The 13104-nt window shown below is 32.9% G+C and overlaps 1 long non-coding RNA gene across 1 annotated transcript; it reads left to right on the top strand.

Annotated features, from left to right (window-relative positions):
* The first annotated feature begins 7526 nt into the window (after positions 1-7526).
* On the top strand, positions 7527-8825 carry LOC133816138 (uncharacterized). Its single transcript, XR_009885034.1, has 3 exons — positions 7527-7668; positions 7761-7874; positions 8744-8825. It is a non-coding gene; the product is annotated as an uncharacterized LOC133816138 (long non-coding RNA).
* Positions 8826-13104: the final 4279 nt, after the last annotated feature.

Raw genomic sequence — 13104 nt, 5'->3', positions numbered from 1 at the left:
TTAACCCTACTCCGGATAATAATAAAAAATGTATGCATTGAAAAAAAAAAATCTACTGCTATAAAAATTCGAGATGGTATATATATATATATATATATATATATTTATAGCATATAAAATAATGAAATACTTACCTAGGCAAGTCTAACAAACCAAAATACAAACAGCATGCATGTGTGCTCAGAATTATATATATATATATATATATATCGCAAATCAACCAGAATCAATAAAATATAGAAAAAATAAAGTGTGTTATATTATTTTACACAATATAATGTTAGATTAAATAATGTGACAAAATGTGATTTGTCACATAAATATGACTTGTCACATCTTATAACATAATATCGAGAATTACAAAATTGGACATATGTGTGTGTCCAAATATAACATATTTTGAAGTTACAAAATCAGTTACAAATTTATAACTCACAAATATATGTATTACCCAATAATATGTAGATTTAGAGTTACACATTTGAGATTGAATTTCACAAAGTCATAATGTGATATGGTTGTTGAAGATGTGATTCTAACTCCCATGGAGGTTACAAAATCAAGTGGGAAAGAGTTTGAGACATTTTGGAAAAACCTGAAAAATTGAGAGGCTGAAACGGCCACTAGCAGCGATAATTAATGTCCCAGTCCACAACCGTTAATGTCTATGGCCGCAACCTGGGGCGCAGAGAGACAATCTTATTTTTCAATTTCAATCTTGAACGTTTCTAACATATCAAGTAACTCTCAAATCTTAATTTTAATTCCATAAACATTAAATTAAACAATGGTAACAACCAATAAGGTTGGTGGAATTTGAAATTCAAAGGGTGTCTCAAAACTCTATAAGTAGGAGCGTAATGCTTACTTGCAAGACATATTATTTTCTATCCACAAAACATTTGGCTGGAAAATGCACCAAAATGCTTGATAATTCCATAATGTGTATGGATGTTACAAAATCAAGTGGAAAAGAGTTTTGGACGTTTTAGAAAATCTGAAAAAATTGGGAGGCTGAAACGGTCACTACCTGCGGCCCTTAACATCCCAGGTCGCGACCTAGGAGGCAGGGACTAGCGGCCGCGGCTGTTAATGTCCCTGGCTGCGGTCTGGGGCTCTGACAAGCAAATCTCATTTGTTTCAATTTCAATTTTGAACATATCTAACATCTCAAATAACTCCCAAATCTTCATTTTAATTCCATAAACATCAAATTAAACATTGATAACAAGAAATGAGGTTGGTGGAATTTGAAATTCAAAGGGTGTCTCAAAACTCTATAAATTAGAGTCCAATGCTTACTTGCAAGACATATTATTTTATATCCACAAAGAACTTGCCTGAAAAATACACTAAAATGCTTGATAATTCCAGATAGCTATTTCCAAACTTGAGAGTACCCTAGTGCTTAGAGAATATGGGAAAATAAGTTTTGGGACAAAGGTCTTGAACTTTGTTCAAGTTGGTGATCCCCACTACTGTTTACTTTGGTTGTGTGAGAGTTCTTGTTCTAATTTATTTATTCTAGTCTACATCTTTAGTTGTATCATTTATGATTTGAGTTGTATTCTTGTTCTATATCTTCCTACATCTATTTACTTGTATTTTTTGTGCATTTGAGTTGTAACATTTCTTTAATCAATTACCTTGTCTATTATATTTTTGCTTGAGTTGTATTTTGGTTTTCCATTAATATATATATTCTCTAACAAAGTGAAGCAAGAACATCAACACACAATTTCTTTCTTTTATAAAAGAGAAAATTTATTGGAAATTTGAATTTTGACAAATATTTTTTATTTATTGTGTTTATTTTCGGTTGACTATGTTAAGGAAATCATCTTTGATTTTATTGCTTTTAAATTCTAATAATTCTCCTTCATTGGTTATAGTATTTTTGGTAAGTTTATACAAATAAAGTCTTCTCATTTACATATCTTTTTAGACTTTATTTTTTTTCCAAATTTATCTAATTTATCGAAGCCACCTATAAAAACTGTGTGTCATTTTATTATTCAATCAATTCTACTTTATCATACTGGTTTCATATTCTGTAGTGACGGGAACTTGGTTTGTAGCTATATAATACTAGTTTGTTGTACCAACTTCTTTATTGCGCATTTAATTCATTTGGTTAATTAAATAAAAAGTTGGTAATCATAAATTACGGAATTTCAATTGGTATTAGAGTGGGGCACTAAACTCTTAGTGAGAACTTGTGATTATTTTTCTGTTAAATCTGTTTCGTGTGATATGTCGTTTTTTGTAGAAGGAAGCTCCATAACCCGACCATCCCTACTCAATGACTCTAACTATTCTTATTGGAAAGTGAGGATTAGGTCTTTCATCAAATCTCTAGATGAAAGATCATGGAGATCTATTTTATCTGGTTGGTCTCCACCGGTCGAAAAAGATAAGGAAGGTAATAGCAAGGTAAAATATGAACTTGAATTGTCCACTGAGGAGGAGAAGTTGTCTGGATATAATAACAAGGCCTTACATGCTATTTTTAATGGTGTTGGTGAAGGTTTTATCAAACTAATTTATTCATGTGATTCAGCAAAAGAAGCTTGGCCAATTCTTCAAACTCAGTTTGAAGAAACTGCAGATGTCATGCAAACTCGGTTTACAATGCTTCAAACTAAATTAGATGAACTTAGGATGTTAGAATAAAAAACTCTCTCTGAATTTTATGAAAAATTGTCCGACATTGCTAATGAATTTTTTGCATTGGGTGAGAAACTTGATGAATCTGTTTTGGTTAGGAAAATTGTGCGTGTCCTTCCTGATAGGTTTGATACAAAGCTTTTGGTGATGGAAGAAGCAAAAGATGAAGGTTGAAGAATTGATGGGTTCTTTGAGAACGTTTGAATTGTGAATCAACAAATCAAACGAAAGGACAAGCCAAAACCACCAACTAATAAAAATAAAGGTATTGCTTTCAAGATTTCTGAAAAATAATGTTCTAACAGTGAAGAATAAGATGAAATGACTTTGTTAACTACGAATTTTTAAAAATTCATGAAAAAGATGAGCAATAAAAATAAAAATATTTTTTCAAAATTTCCTAGAAGGAATACTTCTTCAAAACCATTTGTTTCTAGCAATATAAAGGGTATTCAATTTAGGGAATGTGAGGGTTTTGGACATAGTCAATCTGAATGTGCTAATACTCTGAAAAAGAATAAAAATGGTTTGAATGTGACTTGGAGTGATGATGATTTGGATAGTAGGGATAATGAATTCTCAAATGTTGCCTTAAGTACTACTATTTCTAGTATGCCAATATTTTTGGAGGGAAGTAAGGATGTAAATAATAGTTATTTGTAAAAAGGAGCTTTCTGTTGAAGCAGAGTCTAATTTTGATGAATTAGAATTGGATGAAGATTCCTTGGCTAAAATGTACAAGGAAATGTATGGAAAGTGGTTAGATGTATGTTCTGAAAATCAATCAATGACCAAGACTATCAAAAAGTGGTTGTGATTGAAAAAGAAGAAAATAACTTATTGAAAAAAGAACTTGAAAGCATAAAAAGAAATGTAAAAGTGCTAAATCCAAGTTCTTCGATTTTTTGAGATATTCAAAACATTGGACAGAGGAGTCATGCTGGTTTGGGATACACTAGATCTTAGGAATGAGAAAACTCAATTTGTTACAGCTGATAAGTTTTCTAATGGTTGTTCTGATCGTGTTTTGCAGGTGTCTAATACACTACAAAAAGGTCTCTTGGACAAACAGAAATGAGACCTTCAGGTAAAAACTTCTAGGCCTGTGAAAGTGTAAAAAAAATTATACCTATCTGTCATTTTTGTGGTATTAAAGGTCATATACGTCCCAAATGTTTTACCTTGCAAAACATGTTTAATTCCTAGATTGGGTAAAGAATCAGTGGGTAAGTGTGAGTCTTGCCAATTTGGTAAGAAATTGAAAAGAAAACATAAGAGTGCTTTTTATATTAATGCTACTAGGGTTCTTGAATTGCTACACATGGATCTTATGGGTCTTATCCAAGTAGAAAGTATTAATGGAAAGAGGTACATTTTTTTTTGATGATTTTTCTCGTTTTATTTGGGTTGATTTTTTTAGAGAAAAATCCGATACATTTGATGCTTTTAAAACTCTCTATTTGAAATTGAGAGTTGAAAAAGATTGCAACATAGGTAAAATTGTTCAAATTCGCAGTGATCATGGAAAATAATTTGAAAATTCCGTGTATGATGATTTTTGTAAATCTTATGGTATCACTCATGAGTTTTCAGCTCCTAAAATCCCATAGTAAAATGGGGTGATGGAAAGGATGAATTGTACCTTGCAGGAGATGGCTAGAGTCACGTTGAATAGCAAGAAGATGACAAAACGTTTGTGGCCAGAAGCTATCAATACTGCTTGTTATACCATTAATCGATTTTTTCCTAGGCGAGGTACTTTAAGACTCCCTAAGAGAATTGGAAAGGTAAGAAACCAAATGTAAGTTATTTTTACATTTTTGTGTGTGCTACATCTTAAGGAGTCGTGAAAATATTGGAAAATTTGATGCCAAGAGTGATGTTGGAGTGTTTCTTGGTTACTCGACTAATAGTAGAACCTATCGTGTATACAACATGAGAACTCAAACTGTTTTAGAGTCAGCAAAGTTTCCATTGATGATACAAAAGATTTTTCAGAATTTTCAACAGAAGAAGAAATCAGGATCCTTCTGGAGGAATATTCTGTTGCTACAAACACTAATTTTGTGACACCAGGAGTTGAAACGGCAGAGACAGTAGCTGAGTGATGTGTTCTGTATACCACAACAAATTTAACAATTATTTTTCTTTCAATACTTCCAATTATTTTAGTATAATTGTAAGCATGGGTCGAACCCATAAGGACTATCGTTCACTTTATTAGTCAATAATTAGCATTAAGACTTAAAAGGAGGATTTAGATTTCGAACTCAAAATTAAATAACATAATCTAGAAAGGAAATAAAGATTGATATTACGATATTAAGAAACAGTTAACGGTTGATCTCAAGCCTCAACAATCATTCCCAATCATTAATAATAAATATTATTCCAATTTCTCAATTAAACTATCAACCCCACAGATAACGTTGAAGAAGACAATCAACTCAATCTCTCTATTACAAGTAATCAAGGCGAAGTGCTCAATAATTAACTCTTTTAGCCAAGCAATAAATCTATGAAGCATACAATCTATTTAACTTAGGCAAAACATTAAATCCTATGGAGACAAGTTAATCTAGGCAATAGATTAATGAGGCATATAATTCATTTAACCTAGGTACTATTTTTCATCACAATCAACAATTCTTTTGACATTACTATCACTTGCAATTTTTCACATACACTTAGAATCCTAAACTATTAGGTGAGTAGTAATTCTAAGATGAAAATTAAACAATGGGAAACCATAATGAATTGGTCACGTAACAAGAAGTCACAAAATTCATAACATTCAATTGGAAAAATAGAAACAGTTTAATATTGAGAGATATTAAAGAATAATACTTATTATCAAAAATTAAGAATTCATGTCTTTTGTTTTTAATTACCCTTAACCTAAAAAGAACTTACTCCATAATAGCAATCATAATCACAAGCATAATTATAATTAAATTAAAGAGATTAAGGGAAGTAAACATACTAAACTGATGAACAATAGTGTTACAGTCTTCTACTTAGCCCTTTCTGAGTCTTTTTCTTTAAAAAAAATATATAATAAAACTTAATCTCCAATTAACCCTAATAATCTTTTATAGTCCCCTTTAAATTATATTTAAAATGGAATTAAAAATCTAAAAATAACGTCGCAAGCCGCGCCTTGAATTTCTGTGTGTTGCGGCCTAAAATGGAATACAAGCGAAATTGATCATGCAGGTCGCGGCTTAAGAAAACTAGGTAGCGGTCCAACTTCACTTTTCTACACAGCAGGCAACAACCTAACTTCACTTTTCTACACTGCTGGTAGCAGCCTACTTTTTCTGGGCAGCGACTCGACTAGAACATGCAATATTTAATGTGAATTCCAATTAAAGTGTCGCGGCCTGAGTTTTATGGGATGTGGCCTAGCTTCAATTTCTTCAATTCTTGAACTTAGAGAACTTGTATGCTTCCGCCACTTCAACACTTTAATCCTGAAAGCCTCGAATGGTCCTAAAACTTCATTTTAACCTCATCTCAGTGAGTCTTTTTCAACCTATGATTCATAGACTAAAATTTCCATCAAAATGTCATATTTATCATCATAAAATACAATGTAGAAAATATGTGTTAGACTCACGAAGCTAAGTTAAAAATTACTAAAAAAATTCTATCATAACACCATCAAAGCATGGAAAAACTTATCAAATATTAATACAAAAATGACCTTATCAAATTCTCCCACACTTGAATTTTGCTAGTCCCTTTGCAAAACACTAAAATAATACAAACTAATCTAGACTCACTTGAAAAAGGTCTTGTCAAAAGCTTGAATGTCTCTGAGAATCACACAAATATATAATGCTAGAATAAATTCAAATTCCATATTCATTAGAATTTCAACCCCATAGTGAATGCCTACTTAAATTCAATCTTTATAGCCTTATTCACAATCAATCTTACCCACTTAGATGTATCAAAATCAATCCATGCTTGTCAATTGTTTATATACATATGTGTCTCTTGTATAGAAAATACTTCTCATGAAAGAACATTTACTCCATAGAAATTTACCAATTATTCTCCACTAATATAAATACACATAACCAAGGATCAAAATGTCTTTATAATCTTGTAATGTAAGGCTAAGGTTAGAGGTAGATGAAAAAGTTACATTTAGGCTCAATTCACACAATAGCACACTACAACATTTTTCACCAAATATTACGGCAAAATCTTACATATCTTTAGAAGTGTTATTAATACATGCAAAAAAAAAAAATACATGGACACAGTATAGGCACCAAATGAAAAGTAACAGGCGCCAAATGAAATTTTACTTAACAAATAAAAAAGCAAAATAAAAAATGAAGAAGGGTTTTCTCTATTCTCTCGTTCTCTCAGTCTGAATCCCTAATCTCTCTCAATCTCTTCCCTCTCTCCCTTAGGCTGAGACCCTTCATCTTTGAGCTTCCAACCCATTCCCCTTCATCTTGTTCTGTCTGAATAGTTGAGCCCAAACGTCATTCATCTCTGTGTCTTGAAACCAAAATCTTGTTCTGCGATCTTGAACTCAGATGGCTCCATCTCTGTTCGTGAACCTAAACATCTCATCTCTGAGCTTGAATCCAAACACCTTCATCACCGTTCACGAACCCAAACGCCTCATACCCAGAATACCGTCATTTAACAGGAATAAGAATGCATTCTCTGAGTCTTAAATTTTTCGCTGAATTTAATGGTAAGGTGACGGCGACGAGGTGTATGCCGTCGGGTCGAGGTAGATATGGCGTCTCATAATTGGATTTCGGGATGAGAAGGTTTGTTTATGGAGGCGGAGATTCGAATTGGAGGGGTTGTAGGGGTACGGCGATTTCTTCGGATAGGGATGCCAATGGCGGAGGAAGAAGTCGGAGTTCGACCTCGAGCTCGATTTCGAGTACCGAGTCTAGCTTGTTTCTTTCTCGGAGCCAAACTTATGCTCTGTTGAAGCAGCAAATGGAAGTGGCGGCAAAATCTGAGGTCAGGGTTCGGGGTATTTTCTACTCTTTCTATTAGGATTTTATCGGATGCCAATCAGAGAGTTATGTATTTATATGTTTTGGAAGTTATAGGACTATGAAGAGGCGGCGAGGATTCGTGACTTGTTGAAGTTATTCGAAGAAGAGGAGCCGGTTTTGCGACTAAGAAGGTTGATTAAGGAGGCAGTTGCAGATGAAAGGTTCAAGGTAAATCACTTGCTCCCTTTGAAAAAGATTATTCTTTTAGGATTCAAATTATTAGTTTCTACTTAATTATTACGTTGGGTTTGAAACAGAATAGTAGTTTTTCGATCCAAATTAGTAGTTTTATACAGAGCTATTTTTTTCTTAATGTAATTTACGTTTTTCTTATTGTTGGTTGTGTCGGTATCTTTTCCCTTTTTCCTTAAGAATGGAGATTTTGAGCTAATAGCGATATCTAAACGTTCAAAACCGATTATGGGATTAGGGGGAATCAAGAAGTTTAAAAGATGTACAAACTTAAGCTTTTTTCCCTAAAATAACTTTTTTGTTTGTAGTACATGTGCTGTTGGTTCAGAAGTTGAGAAAAGATGAACAATTTAGAGTAAAATGGGAAAAAGCTAGGATGCATTGTAACTTTCATTTATGCCCATATGAAAGGCTTGGACCTGGTATTTTATGTTTCTGTGTGCACTGATACTACAAAACCAATAGTTGGTACTATTGGTTTCACATTAAAGACAGTGTTTTCCCTGCCAGTAAAACATGCTTTGCTGCTTTTGTTTTTTGATCTATGCAGTGTTGATGAAATTTTTTGGAGAGGTGTGAGGAGAATTAGAAGGATAGAGATTGTTGCTAAGTTGTTTTGCTGTTGGTGAGGAATCAAAACAGTTGTGAGATGATGCTGAAGTTAATTTCCTCTTTATTGTTTGTTTGGTTTCTCTTCTAAATTATTTTGTTTTCCTCTCTTGACTGTTGACATCGCTCCACTATTCATTCCTTCTTTATTCTTATTATTTTTGGTATGTTGCTTTATTGAGTTCAGAAATCAGTTAACTATATAGCAGATTCTGACATTTCAAGCTTATTCTCAGGATGCAGCTAACTATCGCGAAGAGCTGAGAGAAATTGCGCCCCACTCTCTTTTGAAATGCTCAAGTGATGCAACAAGCTTGGTACTGTTGTGAACTTATGCTTCATCAAATCATTAGATTTTTATTAGTATTTCAATCATTTTTTAATATAATATAAGCGTTGCTGCTTATATTTGGTTTATCTAGCTTCTAACTCCTATTTTAACTTCAAGATTATCCATTTCAATTCTCCTTAGTCTGGGGTGAATTTTTAATAATAAGTATATTTATGATTTTGCATGTGGATGTTGGAGCAAGTTAAAGTGATGTTTGATTGTTTTCTAATGAATTACACCTATAATTAGACAGACTTGATAAGCTTCTAACATTAGTGATCAGATTATTTCATCAATGTTAAATATTAAATTTGAAACCTATGATTTTTCAAGGAATCAAGGTTCAAGTGAGGTGTGTGTATATTGAGGGCCGGAGTCAGCCTTCAAAGGGTCGCTATTTCTTTGCATACAGAATACGAATTACCAATAACTAAGAACGCCCTGTCCAACTTCTTAGAAGACATTGGATTATAACCGATGCCCATGGAAAAACTGAGAATGTCTGGTCAGTTATTTCTACCTTTCGATGCCATCTGCTATTAATGTGCATTTTTCAGCTTCTATTTCCAAGTTAATCAAATTCTCTACACCCTTTGAATTGTTGTCATTTTCTAATTGTAGGGGGATTGGTGTTATTGGTGAACCGCCATCCATTGTCCAAGCTGCTGCCATTCGTGGGTGTTGTTTATGATTTTTCTTCTCTGATGTGTTGTAAATCATTAAAGCAGAAAGGCAGAAAGAGACCATGGCTTCTCCTTCTCCTTCTCACCTCACAGCTATCCCACAACGCCTCTCAAAACCCTCCCTTTCCCAGTGTAAGTAAATCTCTCTCTTTCTCTCTCTATATATAATATATATGTATATATATATGACACTACTAGTACCCTTAAGATGAACTAGTATGAGAAATAAATTAAACCCTTAATTTCATTGCTAAATTTGGTAGTAAACTCGAAGCCAGTCGAGCTCCGTGTGAGGTCGAGTTCGGAAAATGAGAGCAGTGGCACTGAGGATTCTGGTCACTCATCATCAAAACCTCTGAAGGTGAGGGCTTCATGCATTTTGGTATCTAGCTAATTATCTCTGATTATATTGTTTATTATCTTTTACTTGGAAATCACTTATGTTTTCTTAAGAACATGGTCTTAGTAGCTAGCATTGGGACATGTTATTGTGCTATTTTGGGCAATTTTCATGCTGTTTAAACTTCATGATAAAATTTACTTTTGATGTTCTGTCTTCTTTGTAAGATGGTGTAGATTTTATTTCTCATGGTCATGATTTAGTCTTTTGGGGAATTTTAGTTGGCACTTTAGATTTGATTGGCTTACAATATTCTTGTACAGTTAAAGAGTACACAAAATTTGAACTCAAGGGCTTAACTTTCTCTTGGTACTTTAGCTTTAATATGAAAATTTTGAAACCATAGACTTCAATTTGAGTCTAATATGGGCCCCTTTCTGACCACAGGGATCTCAGCCAACAATCAATCGGATTTTGTCTGATCCCTGACATAATAAAATATAATTGTGTGTACTACTAGCTACTCTGACAATCAGATTTTGTCGGATCCCTTCTTCATGACTATCAGACACATATAACCTTCTTTCTAATGTGTTACAAATGATGGTTTATTTTCTTCTACTCATCTATTAGGATCAGAAGGCTCATGAAGCCATCTTCCAAGCTCTTAACCTTTAAAGGTTTGTTGGATAAGTTTGAATCTCTTAGCATATAGGAGCAGGTCATATTTTTGGTTCATTTTATAGTAGTTAGAATCTACCTCACACAAAAATATGTTGAATAACTTGCAGCATAGCTAGAGAGCTTGATTTGGAGGAATGGACTTCTAGAACTGAAACTGCTAATGTGCTGCATGAGCCAGTATGTCTCTTTTCATCTCATCTCATCTCATCTTGCAAGTCATTTATAATTTAAGTAGTTTCTTTTTCTCTAGAGTTAATTATGAGAAATTCATAAACATTGTTTGGTAAATGAAAATTGTATTGTTCTGCTTTACTAACTCTGTTAGATCATTCCTTTTTTTCTGTTAACTTTCAATTTTATACATATTTGTAAAATTTGGGCTCCTTAATCTATTTCTAAAATTTAAAATGTATTTGAATGAATTAGTTGACTGATAGTGCTAGTTCTCTCAATATCCTATCTTTCCATATCAAGTTTGAAATTCATGTCTAGATCATTTCACTGGTAGTCCTGTGCATATTTTGTAGATGCATTCATACTGATATTGATTGGCATTGTGGCATTATTTTTTATTTTATCAAAAAGAAAGAAAGGGGGCCTAGTTCCATTACCCAAGAGTGTAAACTTTGTTGAGACCCATGATTTAGTTTCTACGCCATTAATTTTTTAATGCTTTCCACTATGAATTGTGATAAGGTATATCTTTTGTTTCCAAATGATCAAGTAGTTGAGTCTTTGGAGACCTTGAATTTGATTGATTTACTTGTGGCTTTTCTTGTTGATGCTATACATGTTTAATGGAATATTCAAATCCTTTTGTAAGGTACTTCTTTGATCACTCTGATTACAATGTGATTGAATCCTACATTGCTTTGTTTTTTTTTTTTTCACTATTAATGGAAACTATGAGGAATTGTATTGCATAAAGATACTCTTTAAATCTCCATAGAGTTTTCTGTGTTTTTTTCTCTTCTGTATTTTAAATTCTTTCATCTCCCTTTATGAGCTTGTTTTTTCTTGTTGTATTGCCTCTTCTAGTTTTGTACAAGTTAAGCATTTTCATCTGTTTGTCTTTTCTCTTATAGTACCTTGTGTATTTAATTCTAGTTCCTATACAATATTATTTGGTTCAGTAGTATATTTTCTTGGCTATGCAACCTGTAAAGTCAAAATCTTTCATAGATGCATTCTAAGATTTTGTGATAGGTTGCAGTTTCCACTACAAAGGCTTATATAAAGTTTCTTTCTGATGGATTTGTGTCTCAACTTGTGATTAAACTACATAACATATTGATTTAGATATAAATAATTGTCAAAAGTTCTTGATCCATGCAGCTGGAATATGGTTTGGTTTCCTTCTTTGGTGGAGGTACAGACATAACCAGCAAATTTTCTTTGACGTCAACGGTTGGTAAACCTAACTCATTTTTTAAGCAATATCATTAAGAAAGAAACAGAAGAAGAAGAGATTAACAGTTGTAGGCTTTAAAAAATTTCAGAGCAACATCATGAGGAGGTTTGCCTTGGAAACCTGAGGAGATTTCAATTTAGAGAGCTTCAGATGGCAACAAACAACTTCAGCAGCAAGTACTTGGTTGGAAAAGGTGGTTTTGGAAATGTGTACAAAGGTTGTCTCAGAGATGGTATAGTAGTAGCAGTTAAAAGGCTTAAAGATGGTAATGCCATTGGTGGTGAGATTCAATTCCAAACTAAAGTTGAGATGATCAGCCTGGCAGTTCACATGAACCTTCTTCATCTTTACAGGTTTTGTATGACGGCCTCTGAGAGGCTCTTAGTTTACCCTTATATGTCAAACAGCAGTGTTGCCTCCCGCCTCAAAGATAAGCTGGCCTGTGATGTTATATTTTTTTTATCAAATTTATCTTATGATATTTTTCCAAAGCACTACTATTGAGAAATATAGGTTTTCATCGCTAGTATCTTATTGGAAATAGATATTTCTACTTTGGTATCTAAGCTCATAATTTGTAATCATTCTATCATTTTTATCAAGTAGACATCTCTATTGAAATGCCATTGATTGCCAAACCACTGCATATTGGCAACTTTAAGTCTTGGAATCTTTTCATATTCTCTATGAAATTAGGCACTCATGATAATTGTCATGCAATCAAGGGAAACCATCCATGACAATTGTTGATTCATTTTTTTAGTAGTTCTATTTCTTCTATTTTACAGTTCACTATCAGGTATGAGTTTGAGTATTAATCATTTAATTTCTTATGTAGTTGAGCAAGCTGATGTCACAATGGAAACAAGAGCATAATGAATCAACTTTTTTTATGTACTCTTTTAGTTTACTATTAACTTTAAGTTGAAGCATTAATTATTTAAATTTTTTTGTAGCTAAGCATATGGACTCACAACAAAGACAAGTGCACAAAGGATGATGAATTGAAGGATGGAGGAAGTTTCACGCAGGATTTACTTTTGTGTATCTTGTAATGTTTCTGTTTTTCATTTTTGAAGTAAAAAATGTTCAAGATTATAAAACTTTATTATGTTATGCTTTCAAACTTAAGTTAGAACTAAGATCTC

Source organism: Humulus lupulus, chromosome 2 (assembly GCF_963169125.1).
Source record: "Humulus lupulus chromosome 2, drHumLupu1.1, whole genome shotgun sequence".
Classification (NCBI taxonomy): domain Eukaryota; kingdom Viridiplantae; phylum Streptophyta; class Magnoliopsida; order Rosales; family Cannabaceae; genus Humulus; species Humulus lupulus.
This window is presented reverse-complemented; position numbering and strand designations above follow the sequence as displayed.